This window comes from Neophocaena asiaeorientalis, unplaced genomic scaffold (genome assembly GCF_003031525.2).
Source record: "Neophocaena asiaeorientalis asiaeorientalis breed wild unplaced genomic scaffold, Neophocaena_asiaeorientalis_V1.1 scaffold44, whole genome shotgun sequence".
Classification (NCBI taxonomy): domain Eukaryota; kingdom Metazoa; phylum Chordata; class Mammalia; order Artiodactyla; family Phocoenidae; genus Neophocaena; species Neophocaena asiaeorientalis.
In genome coordinates this window covers 470457-495953 of record NW_020173678.1, presented here as the reverse complement: position 1 = coordinate 495953, position 25497 = coordinate 470457, and the positions used below count along the sequence as shown (strand labels likewise).

The 25497-nt window shown below is 47.4% G+C and overlaps 1 long non-coding RNA gene across 3 annotated transcripts in view; it reads left to right on the top strand.

Moving 5' to 3' along the window:
• The window catches only part of LOC112402640 (uncharacterized), a 34875-nt gene that overhangs the window by 240 nt on the left and 9138 nt on the right, over positions 1 to 25497 (top strand). Inside the window, exons 2-4 of one of the 3 annotated variants that reach the window (XR_003003745.1) lie at positions 197 to 349; positions 1553 to 1621; positions 20028 to 20177. This is a non-coding gene — a long non-coding RNA (uncharacterized LOC112402640). Of the gene's footprint in view, positions 1 to 196; positions 350 to 1552; positions 1769 to 20027; positions 20178 to 25497 lie in introns of all 3 variants that reach the window. The other 2 variants (XR_003003744.1, XR_003003746.1) reach the window with 2 other exon arrangements.

Sequence of the window (25497 nt, the reverse complement as noted above, 5' to 3'; positions counted from 1 at the left end):
TCTTGTGTGGTTTAGAGAACAGGAGAAAATTCGTCTTGGCCATTATTCTGAAGTTTTGCATAATTAAGCTTCTTGAATTAGTTTGAAATAAGTAATCACAAACAAACAAAATATAGTAGTGAACCAGATATTGATAGCTGATGTCTAACTGTAGTTGAGCTTTTCGGAAGTCTGTTTTCCTATTTTGATCATGTAGTGGGAGAGCCCGTGAGCAGGTATGACTACAAATGTACTAACAGCGGAAGTGGCAGGAAGCTGCAGTTTCCTTCGAACCAGAAGGAAAGTTTATAGAACTCCTGATGGAAACGTGGACTACAGATGGAGATAAAAGTCGGAATAATTTGTATTTGTAAGTGCTATTTTATTTTCACACTCTAAAGGTGGTTCCTTTAAAGTTAGTATCTGGGACTAAAGAGAGTGCAAACATTCCAGGAAGTCAGAAATGTCTGTTCACCGGTATTAACCAACACCCTAAAGTCATTTCACAAGGTGGAAATTTACTATGGGGCCAGTTTACGTGGTCATCCTCCAGCGTGTTTGCGTCACGAGTCGGGAGCGGCCGCTGGTCTCTGCGTGGCTGAGCCCTGGTGACCAGTGTCCCTGAACCCATCTGTGAAGCGACACAGGCACTGCCCTGTGTGCCTGCTTCTTACGCCGGCCACGGTGCCAGGTGCCTCCACCGCCTTCTCCATCCTGGCCTCAGTCACCTACAGAGGTGCAACTTGTACATTTTTTTCCTGTTTTTTTTTTTTTTTTTGGCTGCACCCTTTGGCATGCGGGATCTCAGTTCCCCAACCAGGGATCGAACCCTTGAACCCTGCATGGAGCGTGGAGTCTTAACCACTGGACCACCAGGGAAGTCCCGAGCAGCTTGTACTTTTACCTTCAAGCCGAGTGTATGAAAACTCAGAGATTAAATCATACCCACTCAGAGACTAAATCTACCACCTCGCCGTGGTAGAGTGAGAGTTTGCACCTAGGCAGGACCCTAAGCCCTGATGTCCCCATGGAGAGCGCCTCTAGCTCGTAAACGTGACTACTCACCGGCCAGTAACGTTAAAATATGGGAAGAACGTCCTCAGTGGGTTGGAATCCTCGCTTTCTCTCAGTGAGAAATTTAGGGGGAAAGGGCAGAAGAGCTGCAAACAGCCACCCAGGAGGCCGGAGGGGCTCAGAGAAAGATTCTAACTCAGTGAGTTTTCTGCTCAGAACTAGTGTGTAATTCACAGGGCTGAAGACGTGAACTGGATTGAAAATCTGCTGTGTTTTTTTCCCAGCTTAGGTTGATGGCCATAATACAATGACTTGGCATTAAGAGAACAAACAAACAAAAACCCTAGGCTACCTGCCTTTCATTTGACTCCGTCTGGAACCAGAGGCAAGCAGATACTGCCACAGGCAGGGCAAGGACGCGGAGTGCCAGCGGTCAGGCGGGCCTGACCCGGTGCAGACGGGCGTCAGGCAGACACGGCTCTGAGTCTCAGTGGTTAGGAGCCTGGTGAGCTGGGACAGTTGATTTGACGCCTGTGAAATTTGGATGGTTTCTTCACAGGTCCTAGCGTGGGCTGGAGGAGACACGCAGCAAGGTGGATGTTCTCCTCTCACGTCCTCAGAGGCCCAGGTATGACCAGTCCCGAGACAGAGCATCCCGGGAGAGCCTTGGAGGAGAGGGATGCTCTGAGGCAGGTGCTTGTATCTGAGTCCGTGGTCAGCTCAGGGCGGAGCTCCTTGAGAAGATGAGATGTGAGCAAAGAGCCGAAGTCGTGGCGTGAGTTACCCGTGCGGGGGTCTCGGTGGGAGAGGTTTCCAGGCAGAGGAAACGGCTGAGGCAAAACAGGAAATTGCCTACTGGCAAGATTTAAGAAGAACAAGGGACGCAGTGTGGCTGGAACAGAGTGAGTGAGGCGGAAAGTAGTAGAGGGTGAGGTCAGAGAGGCCAGGCAGTCAGACTGTTCTCCAGGACTGTTACTACGAGGGCAATATGGAGTCTCTGCTGGGCTTTGAGCTGAGGAGGTGATGAGGTTTTCAAAAGATCACTCAGATGGCTTGTGCTGAGAATCAAGCCTGAAGCAGGGAGGCCCGTTAGGAGAGGAGCCGGGGCAGTAATCCTGGCAGGAGAGGGGGAGGGATCTGACCGGGGCTCGTGACAGCAGAGGGGGTGAGAAGTGATCAGGTCCTGGGTATGTTTTGAAGGTGGAGCCAGCGGGATTTCTCAGCGGCTAGACGTGGGATGTTTCAGGCATGAGCATCTGTGGGGATGGAGTGTGCCAACACGTGGAATGGGGAAGGAGATGTAGATGCAGGTCTGCGGGGAGACCAGGACTTCGTCTGTGTCCACGTTGAGATGCCCCCTGGGCATCCAGGTGGGAAGGGAGGGGTCTGTCTGGTGACACACATTTGGAAATTATCAACATATAAATGTTTAAAGCCTGGAGACTTAACAGAGACTGCTAAGGGGGTGTGGATAGAGAAGAGAAGGGGTCAAAGGGCTGGGCTTTGGAGCATGCCAACCCTGAGGGTCCTGGAAGAACAGTGGAGTCAGCAGAGGAGACTTGAGACGGGGCTCCCAGAGAGCTCGTGGGCAAGAGGAGGCGGGGAGACTGGACGTGAGGCTGGAGGACAGGCGTCCCCAACTTGCAGTGGATGTGGACGCTCAATGTAAGACTTTGGTTGTTTCTTTCAAGGTGATGGCGGCTGGGTGTACTGAGACCTTGCTCTCATTTGCCATGTGTGGGGCACTTCGCTAAGCACATGACATACCTTTAATCAATCTTTATACATGCCCTGTAAGAAAGGGAGTGTCCTTATCTTCTGTAGTTGAGGGAACTGGCTCCGAGGGGTCAGAGATGTCACTCAAGGTTATCTTCCAGTAACTGCCCAGGTGGTCCTATTCCAGGGTCCCTCCTTTTAACCACTAGCCTGCCTTCTCCTGGGTCTGGCCCTTCTCAGCCAGGGGTCAGAGGGTCAGAAGCTGAGGCTTGCGTCCTTTGCCTGGAGACACCTAGCTTCACTCTGTCCCCCAAAGGAGGTGCTTTACAGGCAGAGGAAAGGGTGTCTAGGTGGACGGTGGCTTGATGGGATTTGCTTTGATGTACCGGTGCTGGCGGCAGCAGTGTGGGGAGAGGGGATGAGGATGCTTGGGAGCTGGGGAGGGAAATAGATTTGGGGCAGGTCAGCTCAGCTCTTGAGGGACCTGAGGGCTGACAGAGCCGTGCAGCAGTCGGTGAAGGAAATGGGGTCGGCGGTCCGGGCGAGGGAAGCAATTCCAGATGTTCATCACCCACGTATATACACTTTTCTGAAATGGATCCCCTGAGAACAAGTCCGTCTCCCACTTTGCAGGAAAAGGGCACATCTCTTTGCCTGGCGTGTTCTGGGGCGTGTGTAAAAAAACCCCTGGGCTCCAGACAAAGGGGTGACGCGTGAGGGCCTGGAGATGCTTCCTTGCAAGTCAGGTGGTTTGGGCTGCTTGCTTTTACCACGTTGTGGGGACTGAAATGTAATTTTTTTTTTTTTGGCTGCACCGCGCAGCCTGTGGGATCTTATTTCCCAGGAATCGAACCCGTGGCCCCTGCAGTGGAAGCACAGAGTCTTACCACTGGACTGCCAGGGAATTCCCTAAATGTGATTTTTGAGTAGAGATGACAAAGTGATTCTGGGGCTGTGACTTACACAGATTTCAAAGACATGACTAACAGTGATCTGAGTAGAATACTTCATTATTTCACTTATTATTATTATTTTGGCTGCACCATGTGGCTTGCGGGATCTTAGTTTCCCAACCAGGGACTGAACCGGAGCCCCGGCAGTGAAAACGCAGCGTCCTAACCACTGGACCGCCAGGGAATTCCTGCTTCACTTACTTATTTGAAAAGAGTTTCTCAGGGATCGTGTCTATAAAAAGAAAAGCAGTGATGCCAGGTTATGCCAAAATGTTTCATTGTAATAATGAGGCATCCACAGACCCATGAGCTAATCATTGGAAAATAAACCCAGTTCCTCTCATTAAGAGATGTATTTCCAATAAGATCTTACCTTTTATGTTTAATAATTGTCAAAGTTTGCAATATACTTATGATGATTTGATTAATTGTAATTTACTGCTGCTCAATCCAGAAGAATTTTTTGTGTGTACTTAATGAATTATGGTCACAGAAACTTTTTATTTATTTATTTTAAAAATATTTATTTATTTATTTTTGGCTGCGTTGGGTCTTGGTTGCTGCGTGCGGGCTTTCTCTAGTTGCGGCGAGCGGGGGCTACTCTTCGTTGTGGTGAGTGGGTTTCTCATTGCGGTGGCTTCTCTTGTTGCGGAGCATGGGCTCCAGGCGTGCGGGCTTCAGTAGTTGTGGCGCGTGGGCTCAGTAGTTGTGGCGCGTGGGCTCAGTAGTTGTGGTGCTCGTAAATTTTAGTTTTGAATTGTGTACACAGTCTGTGGATGAGATCCATGAAAAGGTTATCGATAAAAGATGTTGAAGCATAAAAATAAATTTGATTTAAAATCTGTAACACAAAACCTTGTAGAAGAATGTCTATAGCAGCATTATTCATAATAGCCAAAACATAGAAACAAGCCAAATGTCCACCAACTGATGAATGACTAAACAAAATGTGGTCTATCTGTCTAGTAGAATATTATTGGAAAATAAAAAGGGTTAAGCATGGGGCTTCCCTGGTGGCGCAGTGGTTGAGAGTTCGTCTGTCGATGCAGGGGACGTGGATTCGTGCCCCGGTCCGGGAGGATCCCACATGCCGCGGAGCGGCTGGGCCCGTGAGCCATGGCCGCTGAGCCTGCGCGTCCGGAGCCTGTGCTCCGCGATGGGAGAGGCCACAACAGTGAGAGGCCCGCATACCACAAAAAAAAAAAAAAAAGGAATAAGCATGGATCATGCTACAACAAGGATGAGTCTTGGAAATGTTATGCTACATGAAAGAAGCCAGTCACAAAAGACCACATATTGTATAATCTCATGTGCATGAAATGTCCAGAGTAAGCAAACCTATAGACAGAAAGTAGATTAGTGGTTGCTCAGGACTGTGGCAGGGACCAGGGGATGGGGAGTGACTGCCAATGGGGACGGGATTTCTTTGGGGGTAATGCAAGTGTTTTAAAAGTGACTGTGGTGATAGATGCCCAACTCTGATTATGCTAACAGCCATGCAGTTGTACACTTCAAATGGATCATTGTATAATATGTGACTGATCTGTCAATAAAACTGTTAAAAAAAACCTGTGGGGTAAGTGGAGTGGAAATGGAAGTTAAAGCAGGAAAAAAGAATGATGTGCCATTTCTAGCTTTACTAAAAAGATTTGTGCAAAACACAATTAACAAGATGCTTTGCAGCCATTTAAACTTGGGCTAACACAATGTGATGTCAAAAGTAGACATCGCCTAGGGGCGTGCAGTTTGTATTTTAGGGGATTCGCGAGGGAAAGAGCTTGAAGCCCAATGGATTAGATCTCCTAAAGACAATGGCTAGATTGAGTGAGACCAAAGACTGAAGAAGGAGAATTAGAAACACCAGCCTTGGGAATTCCCTGGCGGTCCAGCTGTTAGGACTCGGTGCTTTCACTACTGGAGCCAGGGTTCAATACCTGGCTGGGGAACTAAGATCCCACAAACGACGCATGCAGGAGAAACTAAGAGGGGGGAGCAGAGTGGGGGGGCAGTTTCCAGGTGGAGGGGGGGTGTCAGACGTCCCTTGGGATTATTCTGGCCAAAGATGCAAAGCCATCCTCGGGGACCAGTCGGCAATGAGGTCATCGACCTGGCACCATGTGTTTTAATAAACTAGTTGCAGTCCAGTGCAGAGCTGGTGGCTGGAAGCAGAGTTTAGGGAGGTCAGAGGAGGTAGAAAGATGGAGGAAGTGAAGACCTCGACCTCGGACCTCGCTCTTCAGAAGTTGGAACAGATAACGCGGCAGAAATTTGGTAACTGGGGAGAAGTGGGGTAAAGGTAGTTAGTTGTTGCTAGTCTAAGGATGCAATCAATTTGAGCATGTTTGCGGATGGAAGGTGAGAAGCTGGTGAGAGAGAGTGAAGTGGAGGAGAGACGTTCATCCCCGCAATGTGCAGGGCGTCCTGCAGATCAGCCAGGTGGAGAGGACGCCTCCCGTGACCGCAGAGCTCCCAGCAGCTGGGGCGCCATGGCTCTAAGGGAGTCCCGTGGGAATCTCCCTGTTCTCCGCTACTTCAGACGCCCCACTTCCCAAATGGCCTATCTCCACACAGCCCACGTTCAATGGGCGGGTGTTTAGGCTACGACAGGATGCGGATGGGGCGCGAGGAGTGATACGCTTGCTCGGCAGTCTTGAATTTGCGGGTAAGAGCTGTTCCTCAGTATCTTGGGTTGGAGGGAACAGAAGTGCTCAGTTGAACACTTCTACTCACTTATCTCATTTGAAGGATGCTGGAAGTTAGAAGCGGATCCACCTCCAGTGCTAAAGGCAATGGTCCAAGGGTGGAGGCATGGGAGCTGCCCTCGTCCAAGCTCGCCCCCCCATCCCCCAACCCTCCGGCCACATGGATCGTGGTCCAGTGCGCAGCCCGAGACTAGGCGTCCTGTGAAGACGCCCAGGGCCCCCCGCGGTGCTGCTTTGTCCCTCCAGTTCACTTGACCCCCTTGCAGCATTTTTGCACTCTTAGAAAATGCTCTCGACAATAACTGCCCCAACAAGAGAGAAGAAAGGAGGTGTCTGTTTAGTAACAGGAAGAGAGAGGCGCGGTCGGGATGAAGCATCTCGCTTCAGTATCCGCGGCAGCGCGAGGAAAGAGACCGAGCAAAGGGAATCTCTTGTCACTCACGTATCTGGAGCCGCACGGCCCATTCGAAGGTCACACTGCACGTGGCAAGGTCATGGCAAGGAGACCGATGTCCTCCCCGGACGTCCCCTGAATCTTCTCTATTCTCTTTCCACGGTTTTGTGTTAATGCTTGGAGAATTGAAGACTGCGTTGTAAGGTGGCCAGGGAATGATGTGGTCCCAGGCAGATGTATTTGAAGCCCCTTGGCAGTCCGTGAACAGTCTTCCAGGCTCTACTTGGGTGTAATCATGCTAGTAGTAATGGTAACAATTATTAGCAGGAGAAATGATTTATCTTTGGTTTTTTGTTTGTTTTTTTAAAAATATTTATTTATTTATTTGTTTGTTTGCGTCAGATCTTAGTTGAGGCACGTGGGATCTTTAGTTGCGGCGTGTGGGCTCTAGGACCCACCGGCTTAGTTGCCCCGCGGCATGTGGGATCTTAGTTTCCCTACCAGGGATTGAACCTGCGTCCCCTGCATTTGGAAGGCAGATTCTTAACCACTGGACCACCAGGGAAGTCCCTTATCTTTGTTTTTGAATTTATACTTAGTGTTGTCATCGTTATCGTTACAGTGTTTTGTCGCTGGATATTAAGTTCCCTCTGTGTGTTAGGAGCCTTGAGAACACAAAGATAAATTGTACACGGCCTCTCTAAACAGCAGTCCTTATCCAGGCGGCCATGGATCCTTGTCCTTGGTTGGAATTCAGGGGCTTTGTGAACTTGGATGCAGAAAAGATTACATGTTCAGTAACGTCCAGCTGCGATGTCATAGTTCCTTCAGAGATGAATGGTGATGGAAAACCACCGTAGTGTCAGCTGTCCCTGTGACTGTCACCGGGAGATTACACGTATTTTCATGTCGCATTAGAGCTATTTGCAGTTCTCTTGAAATATTGTTCATACGTATCACTACTTTGAAATAATGGTAGTTATTTGACCTACCACTAGACCTTGGCATTGAATAAAAAGGCACATATGTTATGTATTACATCAAATATGTATTTTAATGTTTTGATAACTAGTTCGTAATCAACTTTCTGCATATGCCTGTGTATTTTACCTGATTCTTTTTTTTTTTTTCTTTTTCTGGCCAAACCGTGAGGCTTGTGGGATGTCAGTTCCCCGACCAGGGATTGAACCCAGGCCCTTGGCAGTGAGAGTGACGAGTCCTAACCACTCGAGCACCAGGGAACTCCCTTTACTTGATTCTGAAGAGGTTTCACAAGGCTGCCGAGGGAAACCAGGGCACAGAAAAGGTTAACAACCCCTTTAGGTGTACAGTCTGGGGCGGCGGCTAGGGGGACCAGAAGCCTGAACAGATAAAGTCGTAAGAAGCGGCGAGTAGCAGTGAGAAAAATACCCAGGAGCCACGGGCACCTGAGGAGGGACTGTGCTCAGCCTCAGGGGCCCCTTCTGGAGAGCTCTGAGCGGCACCTGGAAGGAGGAGTTAAGAGGAGAGAGACACAGGAGGTCGTTTCCAGGGAGGGAGCAGATTGGGTGCGGGGGCTCTGGAGAAGCGAGGAGTACTGAGGCTAAGTGCTGAGTACTGTGCTGAGTCCTGGAGGCTACGGAATGACCCAGAGACAGCCGAGGGGGTCGGTAAGCTCACTTTTTAAAACAAATTAATTAATTAATTAATTTATTTTTGGCCGCTTTGGGTCTTCGTTGCGGTGCATGGGCTTCTCATCGCAGTGGCTTCTCTCGTTGCGGAGCACGGGCTCTAGACGCGCGGGCTTCAGTAGTTGTGGCATGTGGGCTCCAGAACGCAGGCTCAGTAGTCGTGGCTCACGAGCTTAGTTGCTCTGCGGCATGTGGGATCTTCCCGGACCAGGGCTCGAACCCGTGTCCCCTGCGTTGGCAGGCGGATTCTTAACCATGGCTCCACCAGGGAAGTCCTAAGCTCACCTTTAGAACCATTTTTAATGGGGCAGGGTGGACAGCGTTCACTTTTCTTGGAGAAATTCAATGGCATAATAACATTTTTCAGAACAGCATCACTGACGTGTAATTCACGTGCAATCAATGCACATATGTGGTAAGCTGTATCCACGTGAAAACATCATAGTCAAGGTAAGGAATGCCTCCATCATGCCTCCCCCCACAGAGTGTCCTGCAGCCCCTCCGGCCTCCCATCCCCAGCACTTGCTCATCCACTTGTGTCATGGAGACCTGTCTGCTTTTCTAGAGTTTTATGTGATGGACTCAACCCACATCCTCTTTCTGGCCTGGCTTCTTGCACTCTGTGTAACACGTTTGAGATTCAGCCAGGCTGTTATAAATCACCAGTTCATTCCTTCTTGCCGCCGAGTAATTTGTGTGCTTTAAAAAAGGGAAAAACCGGGGCTTCCCTGGTGGCGCAGTGGTTGGGAGTCTGCCTGCCGATGCGGGGGACGTGGGTTCTGTGCCCCGGTCCGGGAAGATCCCACATGCCGCGGCGCGGCTGGGCCCGTGAGCCATGGCCGCTGATCCTGCGCGTCTGGAGCCTGTTGCTCTGCAGCGGGAGAGGCCACAGCAGTGAGAGGCCCGCAAAAAAAACGAACAAGCAAACAAAAAAACCCAAAGCCTGGTTTTCATAACAAAATGTAAAAAGGGAGCAAGTTTCCTAATCCTTATCAAATGGGAACGTGGGTTTAAGATTATTGAGAAACGCCACACTGGAGTGTGGCCAGAGTGCATTTCAGCCCTGGGTTCTCTTACCACCATTGCTAAATTTGAGCACATTTGGAAATATTTTAGACCTGCAAGCAGGCAGCCCCGCAGGACGTGGAAACGAGCACTCAGCTGTCTCTGCAACCACAGGCTCTCTGATGGAGGATTAGTGAAGAAAGTGCCTGATGGAGTGTCTAAGAAGCATTCCGTGTGTCCTCTGCTGTCCTCACACCCCCCTCATTCGGTAGATAAGGGGCGAGAGCTATATTCCGTGTTGCACAAATAGGAAATGAGGTTCAGTGAGCGCGTGAGGATTGTTACTCAAGACAGAAGCGAGTTAGGGGCTGACTGGGCTGCCTGCTCCCCAATCCCAGCCTTGCTGGAGGCTCGGCTTGGCTGACGTTGGAAAGAAAAGCGCAATCATTTCACTTTCACTTTTGTTCTTGTTGGAGCTGTGATGGGATCTTTAAACTGGACAAGTTAAGGTTTTCTTTTCCCCCTTTCTTCTTAAAACTTTCCCCTTTCCACTGGGTTAGGGCCGGCATGTGTCGAGGATTCCACAGCCCAGTGTCTGTGTGGAGTGAGGCTCTTTTCCAGACATCAGGGGGTTGCCGCGCTGGGTAAATCCTGGAGGGTTCCATGGAGTGAGTAGGACGGAAGGACCAAATGAGAATCAAACGGTGTGTCTTACCCTCTTCTGGGTCATGGAAGATTTGAGAATCTGGTGAAATCGTGGGTCCTCTTTCCCAGAAGAATGCACAGACGTGCACACACATGATTTTGCAACGATTTCAGTGTTTAAACTCCCTAGAGCTGGTCTGTAGGAATGACCTCGGGGTGAGTAGTTTTGGCCTGAAGCGAAATAGTCATGCCTTCAGGGAAACACAAAGCCATAGTCACTGATGAGACAGCGATTACAGATAAAGGCTGGGTGGGACTGGTGGGTTGGGTAGCGTTTGGATAGACAGTCCTCTCTATTAAATAGGACTAACACCCACCCCCACCCCCAACTAATACCCAGTTGGGGTGCCGACATGCCCAGTTTGACTGGAGGAAGACTATGGAATTGTCAGAAACAACAATAGAAAAGGAGGGAGAGGTCATACTGTGGGTGAACTTGAAAGCAAGGTGAGTACTTCTCCCCCCTCCCCCGACTCCCCGTAAAATATTCTGTAATTCCTTTTATTTATTTATTTATTTATTTAACGTCTTCATTGGAGTATAATTGCTTTACCATGTCTTTTATTTATTTATTTATTTTTCAGGTGGAGGTTTGGGGTGTATATAGGTGTATGATACATATTTATTGTCACAAATTAAGGATGTTGACAAAAATCAGAAATTCTCGTATACTATAATCTGATCTCTGTTAATAGCTGACGTAGTCTGTTCTAGTCTGCGAACATTCTTAGCCCTCTCCCAGCTCCGAGCCGCCACCCCAGACAGAAAATAAATCCTGTGAATTTACCACAATTTAGATAACTCGTCTGTTGGTGTTCTTCACGTTTATTTAAGGCTCAACATTATATCCAAGGATTTTTCTTTCTTTTTTTTTTTTTGCGGTACGCGGGCCTCTCACCGCTGTGGCCTCTCCCGTTGTGGAGCACAGGCTCCGGACGCGCAGGCTCAGTGTCCATGGCTCACGGGCCCAGCCGCTCCGCGGCATGTGGGATCTTCCCGGACCAGGGCACGAAGCCGTGTCCCCTGCATCGGCAGGCGGACTCTCAACCACTGCGCCACCAGGGAAGCCCTCTCTTAATTTTTAAAACATTTACTATTTCTTAGGATAGATGCTTAGAGGGGGAATTATTGGGTCAGTGTATATAAACTTCTGTAGAAGCCTGAGTCAGTAGCTTTTTGGAGCGTTGGCTACCTGCTATTGGATTTTGTTCTGTTTATTTTGCTTATTTACTTTTTTCCTCTTGGTGTCCTGTGTCTGCTCCTTAGCCCATTTCTTAAATACTGGAGCCCCGCAGACGCCCGCCGCTCCTGGGCCTTTACACTGATCCATTCTCTTCCTGATTTTCCTTGATGACCAGGCAGCCTGAGTTGAGTGCCTGTCGTGCACCAAGCATTGGGTTTAACAATATTACACATAACTTTCAACACACCCCTGTTGCATAAGGATTCGTATCTTCCTTTCACAGTTGTGGACTCAAAGCCGAAAGCTGCTTTCCCAAGGGGACGTCTCTGGGTCCGTCTCCCCAGGTCTGCATCTGTAGCTTCCCTCTCTCTACCCAGCTCCAGGGCAGCCATCGCGTCACCAGCACAGATTCCACTTGGGGTTTCCATGGACACCAAACTGAGTCTGTCCACACTCACCTAACAACTCTGACCACCAGCCTGCCCCCATGACATCACTGAGCCCATAGGTCACCCTTGATGATGTCTTTACTCTCCTGATTCACCCCACCCGGCTTTGTGCCTACGTTTGGTGTTGGTCCCCATCCTGCAGCCTCGAGGAGATACCCCTATCTGAAGGCATCCCCCGCCTGGTCTGTCAGTGTGGGATCCCAGCTAGGTCTCTCTGCTTCTCTGTCCTGTAAACTCTCACCCCAGTTTCTCAGCTAACTCCGGGGTGTCAGGACCGGGAGGTCTTAGTCTCTTCTCTTCCCCTCTCTCCCCACCGCCTCCAGTGATGACCAGATTGTATTCTCATCTGATTCCTATTTGCTTTCCCATTTCCCCCCCGAGTAAGGATTTTGAGGGCGGAGCCTGACCCGCTCAATAGTCTTCGTGTTCCTGTGGACTTGACAGGTGGTTGGGAAACGCGGTGTTGTCCCCGAGCTTCCGTGTATTTAGTAGGATCGCTGCTCTGTCTGCCACGCGGAGCAAGTGGGCTTGAGGCTTTGTATCTCCGACGTTATAAGAATGTACCGCGTTAAGTCCGTGAGTTAGAATTCGTTTCAATATAGTGTTCTGAATTGTTAAACTGTTGCCCCATTGTAATCAGATAGCTTTAGCTAGGAACACAATCTCACCCCCTTTTCCCCAGTTTAGTGGCTTCAAACAATCAAGTCTCTAGCTTGTGATTCTGAGGTCAGACTGTTCTGGTCTGGGCAACCCAGCTGATTTCTTCTGGGCGGGCGGCTGATCTAGAGCCAGCAGTGGGTTAGATGGTGGCCAGATAACCCAGGAGGGCCCTGCTGATGTGCCTGGCAATAGGCATGTGTCTCTCCTCCAGCAGGCTAGCTTGGGCTCATTCACATGGTGGTGTTAGGGCCCCAGGTGCAGTAACCACCCGCCCCCAGGAGTGGAGGGGATTAAAGCCACTGCTTGCATCACATTTGCTTCAAAAGTCACAGGACCAACAGTGATGCTAAGGGATGGGGAAAGAGACTCTGCCTTTTGATGGGAAGGACCTTGCTATGATTGCAAGAATATGGATGTAGGGAAAAGAATTTGTGGTCATTTTTACAAACTACCTCACTGGTAATGGAATTCCGCAGTATCTGATAGATAGTAGGCACTTACCAGAAATCTGGATTTTTGGATAAATTATTGGCCACTTATACACATGTATACGTATTATATTTATTTTGCAAATAGGGTCAAAGCACGCGTAGAAAAAAACTGACCTTCTCTTTCCAGGTCATCTTATTTTTGGATCTTTGATATTAGTGTTATGTAGAGCTCAGCTATTGCAGAGCTGTTAATAAAATGTCAACATCAGTACCTCAAGTGCATTTTTGGAAAAGGGAGTTCTTGAAGAATACTGAATTCAATGTCGAACTGAATTAATTAAAACAGATGACCAAAGCCTGGGGTGCATAAAAAGCTACAGAGGTTTGGTTTGCATTTTAAGAATACCTCATGCACGAAGCCTCTCCATATCTTCATGCTTCATTGTCACTTCTAAGGAAAACATCTACCGACTAGAATTACTTCATTTTTCTGAAGTTGTTTGCTTTTCATTGGTGGGGTTACAATTCAAGCTGCCTAACTTGATTTTACAGATAAGCAGCTGGATTTGGATGACAAAGCAGTGGCTGAAATAAGGAGTCAGGTGGACGGTGTTTATCATTTTTGCATGCCTCCCTTCCTTCCCTCCTTCCTTTGGAGCCTAGATTGTTAACATGGGTTCTTTTTTTTTTTTAAAAAAGTTTATTTATTTATTTTTGGCTGCTTTGGGTATTCGTTGCTGCACGCGGGCTTTCTCTAGTTGCGGTGAGAGGGGGCTACTCTTCGTTGCGGTGCATGGGCTTCTCATTGCAGTGGCTTCTCTAGTTGCAGACCACAGGCTCTAGGCACACGGGCTTCAGTAGTTGTGGCACACACACACAGGCTCAGTAGTTGTGGCTCGCAGGCTCTAGAGTGCAGGCTCAGTAGTTGTGGCACACGGGCTTAGTTGCTCCGCGGCATGTGGGATCTTCCCAGAGCAGGGCTTGAACCTGTGTCCCCTGCACTGGCAGGCGGATTCTTAACCACTGCGCCACCAGGGAAATCCTTAACATTGGTTCTTCATTCAGGAATGACACGGCAAGCAAGCAACACTGGTACTTTTATCCAGGACATATGCCCAGGTGTTTCCCTGAAGATTCTCACTCCTTAGGTCTTAGGTGGGGCCCAGACATTTGTATTTTGAAAAAGCACACGTGATCTGAGAGGTACCCCTGCTTTATAAAATGTTAGTGTTCATGTGGGTGCAATAATGTGTTTTAGTTAACTTGGGATGGCAGGAGTTGCTGCCTCTTTTACTTCTTAGGCTAGACGGGTGTGGTCTATGGTTAGACATCATAATTACAAAAGCAATGCCTGCTCTAGAAAATGTAGACAACACAGAAGATCAACTAGAAGCAAAGAAAATACCGACAATCTTCCCCGCCCAGAGGTGACTGCTGTTAACATTTTCATGAAAATCCTTTCATTTTTTTCTGGAAAACACACCACAAATGATCATACTCTTGTATGAACTGCTTTTTTCATTTAATATATCCTGATCATATTTTCAAGTTATTAACTAATCTTCCATGTCTTTTTAAAATAAATTTATTTATTTTATTTATTTATTTTTGGCTGCGTTGGGTCTTCGTTGCTGCGCACGGGCTTTCTCTAGTTGCGGTGAGCGGGGGCTAGTCTTGGTTGCAGTGAGTGGGCTTCTCACCGCGGTGGCTTCTCTTGTTGCGGAGCATGGGCTCTAGGCACGTGGGCTTCAGTAGTTATGGTGTGTGGGCTCAGTAGTTGTGGCATGCAGGCTCTAGAGCGCAGGCTCAGTAGTTGTGGCGCACGGGCTTCGTTGCTCCGCAGCGTGTGGGATCTTCCAGACCAGGGATCGAACCCGTGTCCCCTGCAGTGGCAGGCAGATTCTTAACCAGTGCGCCACCAGGGAAGCCCTTCCATGTTTTTTAAAACAGCTCAAGGGTATCTATTGTACATGCTTTATATTATTTGAGTAATATCCTATTCCTGGTGCAGGGATGTTGTTCTTTAGGAGTTGATTGTCTAGTACAAGAACACATGAGAAAAAGTATAACACAATTTAGGAATCACTATAAAGAGTACCTTGCTTAAGGGGACTTCCCTGGCGGTCCAGTGGTTAAGACTGCCCTTCCAATGCAGGGGACGTGGGTTCAATCCCTGGTCGGGGAACTAAGATCCCACATGCTGCGAGTTGTGTCCAAAAAAACCCCCCCAAAACCTTGTTTAAGACAATCAAGTGAGCTTGGCAAACATTGGCTCATCCAGGTTTATTCCGTGCCACTTCCTGGTGGACCTGCATTTCATAATTAATAACCACTAATACTAACACCATTTACTGAATTTCAGTTACTTAGCAGGTACTGTGCCAGGCACTTTATATAAATTATCTAAAGTTTACAAGCATGATGCAAGATAAGTTAATTTTAAAAATAAATTTTATTGAGACATAATTCACAACGATTGTAATTCACCCTTTGAAGGTGTACAACTCAGCGGTTTGTAGTATATTCACAGGACTGTGCGACCATCACCACAATCATTTTGAGAAGACATTTATTACCCCACCAAGGAACTCCGGACCCACCCATCAGCAGCCTGTCTCCGTTCCTTCACAACTCACCCAACCCGAGGCAACCACTCGTGCCCATTCTGAACATTTCATATAAATGGGATCATACGGGATGTGGTCTTTTGTGACTGACATCTTTCACGTAACACAATCTGAAGGTTCATCCATGTCACAGCAAGTATCAGTACCCCATACTTTTTATGGCCAAATAATATCCAGTTGCACGTGTATAGCACGTTTTATTTATCCATTCATCAGTGGATGGACATCTGGGTTGTTTCCACTTTAGGGCTGTTATAAATAATGCTTCTGTGAACATCTGTGTCCAGGTTTCTGTGTGATTGTGTGTTTTCACGTCTCTTGGATGGATCCCCAGGAAAGGAATTGCTGGGTCGTACATTAACTCTCTTCTTTTGAGGAACTCCCAGACTATTTTCCGAAGTGGCCACACCGTTTTACATTCCCATCAGCTGTCTAAGATTTCTGATTTGTTCACATCCTCGCCAACACTTGTCAGTATATGTCATTCTGATTATCGCCAAAGATAGGTTCTGTTATCCCTACTTTTCCACTGAAGGTACCCAGGGCCTAAGCAGTTGCCAAACCATAGACAGGTACCTGGTACCCTCAGACCCCAGAGCTCGTCTGCCTGCAACCCGCAGCTCTCTGACTCAACTTATCTTGTAATAATGGAAAGAGGAAAACATGGAAATTCATTTTTTTCTCAGATAGTTCAGTATTTTTTTTTCCTGAATTAGTTGGCAATTGAATATTTTGTATGATGGATTTTTGTAAATGACTGGTATTCCTTCTATTAAATGTATATGTCTGATTTAATTCTACTACCTCTTACAACAAGATTTATGTCCAGGTTTGTATAGAGTACAGGTGATCAAGTGTGGTAAGGCAACCACGGAAATGTCCCTCAATTTTAGAATTTCTTAACTGTAAAATGGTAATTCTTAGCCAGAAAAAAAGTGGATAAACAGACAGAAACTCAGGTGGGGATGTTTGTTCTGGGGCTCACGTCATGACAGCTCTTCAGATTTATCCTTACATCTTTAAACATTTACATGCAGACACATTAGCCCAGCCCCAGACCAGGTAAGTTGGAATCTTCACCGTTGGCTCTGGGGTGTCTGCATTTCCAGAAGCTCCCAGGGTGATTCTGAGGCTCAGCTAAGGTTGAGAACCAGTGGTTTATATGAACAAAATGATTTGCAGAACTGCAATGTTTTTGAGAAAAGTGACTGGCAGGCCCGGTTGGGCACATCCGGTGTGAACGTTCTCTGTGTTTCTGTTGCCGAGGGTGGGAAGGGTACTGGGGGTGGGGGGTATCAGGGTGGCTTTGGCAGCTGGGAGAGGGCAGCGTGGGTAAAGTGGAAAGGGGATCGAGTAAAGCAGCATCTGTTTTCAAGTCATGGTGAAGCTCCCTGATAAGGAAATGGTATTCGTGTGCTGTGACATCATGCCTCCCCCAACTTGTTACTTTTTTCTCGTATTTTGCAACAGAACACAGCCATGGTTTCATGTCTTCTAGCTTTGCGTGCATTACATAGTGTACAGGCCAGGCCTGAAGCAGTCTCCCTTTTGTTTACCTACACCATGTAATTTTGTGCACAGAACAGAACTTAGAGCACACCTAGCGTGACTCCATCATTACGAACGTGAAGAAACCAAGGCCTGGAACACTAAGGTTCCGGGTCTCACGTAGCAAGGCAAGGACTAGAAATGGCCGTCCTTGGCTAGAGGCTCTTCCGTCTCCACCGTAGTTTGTGGTCAGCCCACTGCTATATATGCAGACCCTTTCAACCCGTTTCCTCTTTTTATTACATGAAGCTCTGGCAAACAAGTGTTCCATCATTCAGATGTTTTTTTCAAAAATTCTCTTTTTAGTTTGTTTCTGATATTTAAGAATGGCCCTGGGGTCATTTTTCTGATACCCTTCATTATCCCTCCCCCCCGCCCCCAGTTTTATCGAGCTATAATTAACATATAACATTGTATTAGCTTAAGTTGTACCCCACTTGTTGTGAAAAATTTCAAATCTAGAGAAAAGTTGAACAAATAATACAATGAACGTCAGTATTCTTTTTATCTAGACCGAGCAATTGTTAACATTTTGGCACGTTACCTTTCTTTTCTTTGTTTTGTAATTAATTTTTATTGGAGTAGAGTTGATTTACAATGTTGTGTTAGTTTCTGCTGTACAGCAAAGTGAATCAGTTATACATATACATATGTCCACTCTTTTTTAGATCCTTTTCCCATAGAGGCCATTACAGGGCACTGAGTAGAGTTCCCTGTGCTGTCTCTGAATCTGTCTTTTCTAAACCATTCGAAAGTAAGCCGCAGACATCATGACACTTACATTTTAGTAACTCCTAAAAATAAGCATAATTTTCCACATAACCATAATATAATCATCCCACTAAAGAATCTAACATTGATACAATACTATGATGGAGAATACAGTCTATATTCATTTCCCCCAGTTTTCCTGTTAATGCTCTTCATGGCTTAAAAAAAAAAATCCAGGGCTTCCCTGGTGGCGCAGTGGTTGAGAGTCCGCCTGCCGATGCAGGGGACACGGGTTCATGTCCCGGTCCGGGAAGATCCCACATGCCGCGGAGCGGCTGGGCCCGTGAGCCATGGCCGCTGAGCCTGCGCGTCCGGAGCCTGTGCTCCGCAACGGGAGAGGCCACAGCAGTGAGAGGCCCGCGTACCGCAAAAAAAAAAAAAAAAAAATCCAGGATGTAACTGAAGTTTAGGCATTGCATCTGGTTGCCGTGCGTTTAGTCTCCTTTAATCAAGAACACCCCTCCCCTGCCTTTATTTTGGACCTCGGATATTGTCAGTTTTGAAAAATCCAGATCAGTTATTCTGCAGAATATGCCTTGATCTGGCTGCGGCCAGGTCCTCGTGGGTAGAGTCAGGGGGACAGTTGACATCCTACACGGGTGATGTGGGTCTTCTCTGAGCAACACGTCAGGTGATGTCAGTGCAAGACCTGGTCACCTGGCCCAGAGGTGGTCACCTGGCCCAGAGGTGCCCACCAGGCTTCTTCGCTGGCCAGGGAGCGGCCTCCTTCGTAACTAATAAGTAATCTGTTGGATGATCCGTAGAGTTTGTGTGATTATCCTTTCTTCCAGGGACCTTTCACCCCGTGGCTTTAGCATCTAAGCCGATCCTTGCCCGAGTCAATTGTTCCAGTGGTGGTTTTCCAATAGATCTACATTTATTTGTTGGTGACCCGTGACTGTATAACCAAGTAAAGATAATTCAGGAATTATCTGAACCTGGGACTTTTACCTTGTTTGAAAAAAGGGTCTTTGCTGATATAATTAAGTTAAGGGCCTTGAGATGAGGAGATCATTCAGGTGGGCCTGAAATCCAATGACCAGTGTCCTTGGCAGAGGGAGATTTGAGACAGAGGAGAAGACACAGGGGAAGAGGTAGTGTGGCCAGCAAGGGAGAAGAATTTTGTCACCTCTGTAGTTCCTCACCTACTCGGCTCTTGTGTTTCCTAAAGCAGGGGCTGGCGACTACAGCTCAAGGGTCGGATCCACCATCACCTGTTTTTATGGAGGCTGTGAACTGAAAGTGGTGTTTACATTTTTAAACGGTTGGAAAAAATTAAAAGAAGAATTCGTGACATGTGCGAATGACGCACACTTCCCATTTCTGCGTCCAGACAAGGCTTATATGGGAGGACAGCCACACGCACACGTACACGTTGTCTCTGGCTGCTTTCCTGCAACATTGCAGACTCGACTCGTTGCAGGGAGCCCGTTTGGACAGCCAAGTCTAGAATATTCACTCTCTGGCTCTTTACAGGAAAAGTTTGCCCACCCCTGTCCTCCAGGATGGACAGAAGTTGCTTGGACCTTGATAAGCCTCTCGGCTTCCCTACCCTCAGCTATTCATGTGCGCATTTGACTCCACTTCACTCAAACATTTATTTATTCAACAAATATTTATTGAGCATCTACTTCTTCCACCAAATAGGTCGAGAGGCTCAGCCCTGACTGCCCCCCTAAGCTGGTGGAGGAGTGTCCAGAGCATTGGGGACAAGGGGCCCCAGTGGCTGAACGGTCCCCTCAGCCCCACTCCTCTCTGTCAAGGGGGGTGGTCGCTGTCGATAGGAAGAAGGCTCGTGCATCCATGGGGTTGACCCTACACCTTGGGCAGGATCGGCCCTGAAGCGGGTGGGCAGGCTCTGCTCCTGAGATGAGGATTTTCTAACCCTTCTCGGTTTGGGCTTACCTGTCACTGGACGAGGCTCGGAAGCCCTGCTCTCTGCCTGTGCCTCTCTGTCTCCACCTGGGGTTGTAAATACATCTGAAGGAGCCACAGAGGCCCCTTTTTCCTCCTCCGCCACGGTTTCCACTTCCTGTCCCCTGTCCCAGCTGTTAAAACTACATTAGCTAAGGAGGAGCTTGGAGGAACAAGAAATTATAGCAGTCAGCTAGGTGCCCAGGACAAACATCCTCTGCTTTTACAGGCACCGCCGTTTTTAATCTTTTCTTTAAAATCTTTTCTTTAAACGGTAGGTACTTTTATTGTGCTCCTGTTTTCCAGGTGACAAAACTGAGGCCCAGAGAGGTGAAGGAATTGGCCCAAGGGAACGTGACTGTGAAGCAGGGAGCCTGGAATTTGAACACACGCGGTTTGATCTCGTGGGGACAGGCCGAGCATGTGGGCATATCCTGTGACCTGAAAGCTGTGTGGGTAGGAACTGTGGCCCCTTTTTCTGTAATGGCATGTTTGGTCACGCCCTCAGGTACCTGCCAAGGAGAAAACTGGTCGCTCAGGCTGACCATCATCTACCAGAGGGACTCGAAAGTCCTAGCAGGCCGGAAACTGGATGAAGGATGGAAGGGCTGACAGACGTGCTTTCTGCCGGGGTGGGGCTGTCATCACTTCGTAAAGTTAAGACATGGCGACAACCCAGGATGTTTCTCGACTCGAACCCTGATTGTCCAGAATATCAGGGACCATACCTTTAGCAGAACCGACCAGCCCAGCAAGGCCCGAGGTGTCTGTGGAATGTTAATCACATTTCCAGAAAAGGGGGAGTGGTCAGATAAGGATGGGGAATGTGGAGGCCGGCAAAGCCAGGCAGGATTCTTGACAGAGACGCCCATGGCCCTCAGGCAGGGACAGGGGATGCTGTACACAGCGATGACCAGACTCAGCCACGTCCCTGCCCACCTCAGGGGACAGGACAGGTGCTCCTGGGTAATGCTGCCTCGGGCCTCGTTCTTTCCATTTTAGTTTAAGCCCCAAACAGGGAGGAGGGCTAGATTGGGAATTTGGGATCAACAGATCCACACCACTAAATGTAAAATAGATAAACAAGGACCTACTGTAGAGCACAGGGAACTATAGTCAATATCTTGCAATAACATCATGCAAAAGAATCTGAGAAAGACTATATATAAAACGGAATCACTTCGCGGTACACCTGAAACATTGTCCATCAACCACACTTCATTTAAAACAAACAAACAAACGAATGTAGGCCAGCCCTAGAAGGTTTTAGAAGAAAAATTAAATATCCTTTAATTTTTAAGAATTAGTAAAAGAAGATAATTTTATTTATTTATTTTTTATTGAAGTATAATAGATTGACAATGTTAATTTCTGCTGTACAGCAAAGTGACTCAGTTCTACACATATACACGTTCTTCTTTAATAATTTGTTTCTTTGAGTTTTTATTTTTATCTATTTATTTTTATTCTTTTAACTTTTATTAATAATTTATTTTTTAGGATTAAATAAAACTATAGTATTCAGAAAAGAACAACAAAAAGAAGTCCCAAACACTTGAGTGACTTACAGAAAAGTCCACGTCTCGGGTCAGTTTGCTGCTATTTCTAGGCTGGGAGGGGATGAGGGTAACATCATGTTTCCTGGCTCTGTAAACACTTTGTTAGGAAAGTTTTGTAGAAATTAATAATCAGACACGATATTAATAATACAGAATTAGCTTGGAGTTTCCCGAGAATTTTTCGGGTACGGTTACGGTGATGTCTCGGTAAAAATCAAAGTAAACTGGATCATATAAACCTTTCTCAAGTGTCGATGTTTTCTGCATTTTAGCTTGTCCAATCCTCTACATAGTGCTGAAAGTATCAGGACCCCAGAACATAAAGCATGCTTTGATTCAAATGATAGATTCAAAATACACATTTGTGCAACTCCGACGTGGGAATTGCAGCACCCGCGCTGTGGCACACTCAACATGGGAATATGTGGAATTTTCTTGTCGTTTTCAGGAAATAAGGTGTCATTGTTAGGACGGTTTCCTGTGGTAAAAAAATTCTCTAATTTGGTTTTAAAATAGCAGCCTTAGCTGTTGTTTTTGACTCAGAAATCCATAGGAAATCTAAAATTGTATCTTTTTTTTTCTTTTTATGTGTGTGCCTGTGTGTGTGTGGAAGAATTTTCCTTATTTTCCACAGACAAGAAATGAGCAGGTTCTATTCCTGGTAGCGAACAATGCGATGATGTTTGTATTTTCTACACGCACGTGTGCAGATGCCCTGGCACTAGAAGGAGGGAAACTCTGTGTTGATTTTGGTGACGGGTTACAGGTACAGAAGCCATCCTTCTTATTCTGTAAGCCCCAGTCCTGAGAGCTGGTCAGCCCAGCAGCTTTAAGGTTATAATCTGCGGCCGTCAAACGGTTTTTTAACTTGAAGCTTCTCTGGCTTGGACCTCAGGACAAGCTTGCACTTAAAAACAGAGCTCGAGCCATGCCTTATTCTTTTAAGGAAGAGGTAGTCTGTCCTTAGTTTCTTTACATAAAGTGTCAGGAAAATAAATACTTTGCAGAAGTCGTTGCAGTGTCATTAGAGAAGTTAAATACTGAAGATTCAAAACCTAATCAGAGCGTTCTTAAAAAAAGAAAAAAAAAAAAAGGCCAATCGGGGGCGGGGGGGGAGAGGGAGGGCGGCAGGGGACGGGGTGGGGAGTTGATGCCAAGGCTCCCTCAGAGCTGTGGGCACCAGACCAGGTATCCAGGACCTCACAACCCCGTGGTCTTCTCTTCCCCTTTTTTTTTTTTTAAATTGTGGTACAGTATATATGACACAATTCACCAGTTTAGCCGTTTTAAAGTGTTCCAATTCAGTGGCATCTAGCACGTTCACCACGTCGTGCGACCATCACCATGATCTAATTCCAGAGCATTTCCACCCCAGCAGGAGACCCACCCCATTAAGTCCTTCCCCATCTCTCCCTGCCCCGCGCCCGCCTTCCATCTATGGATTCGGATTCGCCTCTTCTGGGCATTTCCCACAAGCGGAATCATGCAATATGTAGCTTTTCATCTGGCTTCTTTCACACAGCATGTGCTTCCTAGGTTCACCCCTGTTGTAGTGTGTGTCAGTACTTCATGCCTTTTTATGGCTGAATAATATTCAGTTGTATGGATGGACCACATTCCATTCATCCATTCACCCGTTGAGGACATCTGGGTTGTTTCCACCTTTTGTCTGTTGTAAATAATGCTGCTATGAACATCCACGTGCAAGTTATTATTTGAAAGCCTGTTTTTAATTCTTTCAGGTACACGCCTAGAAGTGGAATTGCTGGATCATGTGGTAGTTCTATGTTTAACTTATTGAGAAACCACCAAACTGTCTTTTCTCTTGCCTTTTAATAGCTTATTTTTTTTTTTAATTTTATTTATTTATTTGGTTGTGCTGGGTCTTGGTTGTGGCAAGCGGGCTTCTTAGTTGCGGCTCACTGGCTCCTTTCTTGCGGCACGTGGGCTCCTTAGTTGTGGCATGTGAACTCTTAGTTGCAGTATGCATGTGGGATCTAGTTCCCTGACCAGGGAACGAACCTGGGACCCCTGCATTGGCAGCGTGGAGTCTTAACCATTGCGCCACCAGGGAAGCCCTTCTCTTGCTTTTTAAATGCCCCTCTTAAAATAAAAATTTACCACACGATTGATATTACAAAATAAATTATGGGATGTGTTAAAGAATGGTTATATTTCTAGACTGACTATTAAAAGTCTAAGAGGTCTCTCTGGGGCCAAAATGCGCACACAATAGTTTGCTAAATGAACAAGCAAACACAAACCACTTATATTTATTTACTTCCTGCCAGAGTTGGCTTTTTCCTACAATATTCAGCCTTTTGCAAAATCCAGCATCTCTTAAGAGGATGGTTATAAATCGATTATACTGTCACTGTCCACTTTGGTTTTATACTTTCTGGGTCAGATGGCAGCCCTCTAATCTCTTTCGTGATTTGGGTGGATACAGAGTAATCCCAGGGCAGGTCCGAGTTAGCACTCATCTTCCATTTTATGTTGACTCTGCTTAAATGTCACGGTTCCCCAGGGCGGGTAGATGGGAAATAACATGATTACAGATAATACGGATGATCTCCCTACGTCACACTGGCTGGCAACTTCCTGGTGTGGAAGTGGACATAGCAGAAGATTGGGGCGTGTGCCTGCCTGGGACATAGTGAGCTCACAGGAGGGGACTGGCCCATTCCTGTAGGGGCAGTTCCCACCCCCCAGCTCCTCCCTGGTCCAGCCTCTCCAGCTCCCTGGATATGGGGAAATAGTTCGAGGGCGCTTTCCCACGAGGGGTCTACTCTCACCCAAAGCACTCAATAATCAATATGGCGCAGGCATCAGCCAGTCGGCACAGAGCATGTGGGCCAGGGAAGGATGCAGAAGGTCTGGAAGCCCCCCAGGGCTCAGACTCCATGCAGTAGTTGCTGGAACATGGGCTGGTCTCAGGATCCTAGGGTTCAGATGAAGAGGAGTGTCCCTGGGAGGGCGTGTTAGGGTGTTGACTATTTACCAACTGACGTACAAGTATTATAATATTTTAACAGCTAGCATGGCTGTCCTGCCAGGCTTGGAGGATTTATCACTAGAAACTATGCTGATACTGCCCCGCCCCAACCAGTCTTCCCCAGGAATCTTCAGGACCACGAGTCTGCTGTCTTACCCACTGTCTTTCCACAGGAAGTAGTTACCCGTTTTCCTACTGGGGAGGGCGTTATTTTGCCTGCTTACCTGAGGCTCTGACTGTGATGCCCATCCTACCCAAATCAGTCCAGGAGGGTCACTACCATGACTGGTGATTCCTTGTACTTGCAGGAATTCCCTACTCCATGTTTTATCACAGCCTTTTTTTTTTTTTTTTTTTTAAATTTATTTATATTTTTGGCTGCCTTGGGTCTTCGTTGCTGCACACGGGCTTTCTCTAGTTGTGGTGAGCGGGGGCTACTCTTCATGGCGGTGAATAGGCTTCTCACTGCGGTGGCTTCTCTTGTTGTGACGCACGTGCTCTAGGAGTGCAGGTTTCAGTAGTTGTGGCTCGCGGGCTCAGTAGTTGTGGCACACAGGCTTAGTTGCTCTGCGGCATGTGGTCTCTTCCGGGACCAGGGCTCGAACCCGTGTCCCCTGCATTGGCAGGCAGATTCCTAACCACTGCACCACCAGGGAAGCCCCCCAGCTTCTTTTTTATTTACAGTGTCTTTTCATACCTTCCTCCCTGCACACAGGATCATGTGTTCTCAACAAAATATGCCCTGTCAGTCATCACCTCTGTCTCACCATTGCCTCCATGTCATCGTTGGTTAAAATCCTTTCATACTGGCTGAGTATTCTTTCAGGGTCACAGGCTGTCCTTCTTTGGAAGCTGGGGAGAGGGTGGGTGACCCAAGCTGTGCAGTCAGCCTTTTTCAGGGTTGATGTGGACCCCTGGAGAGGGACTCTGGGACCATCGACTCCAAGGCTGCCTGGCCATTCATTCCAGGACTTGGAAAAACGTACCTGAGGAACAACTTCGCACAGGAGGTGAAGGGTGGGAAGATGTGCCCTGGAGGTGCCAGCTGAGCCTTGGCCTCAGCCTGGTCTTCTCCACCACTGGAGATGGTCAAGTCCCTTTTTTGCTTCAATTATTTTGAATTAGATTTTTGTCACTTACGAGAAGGAGGTGGCATGTCTTTCAAGGCACAGGTCACGCACCAGCTCAGGTCATCACCTGCCTCCTTCCCCCCTGGTTCTTT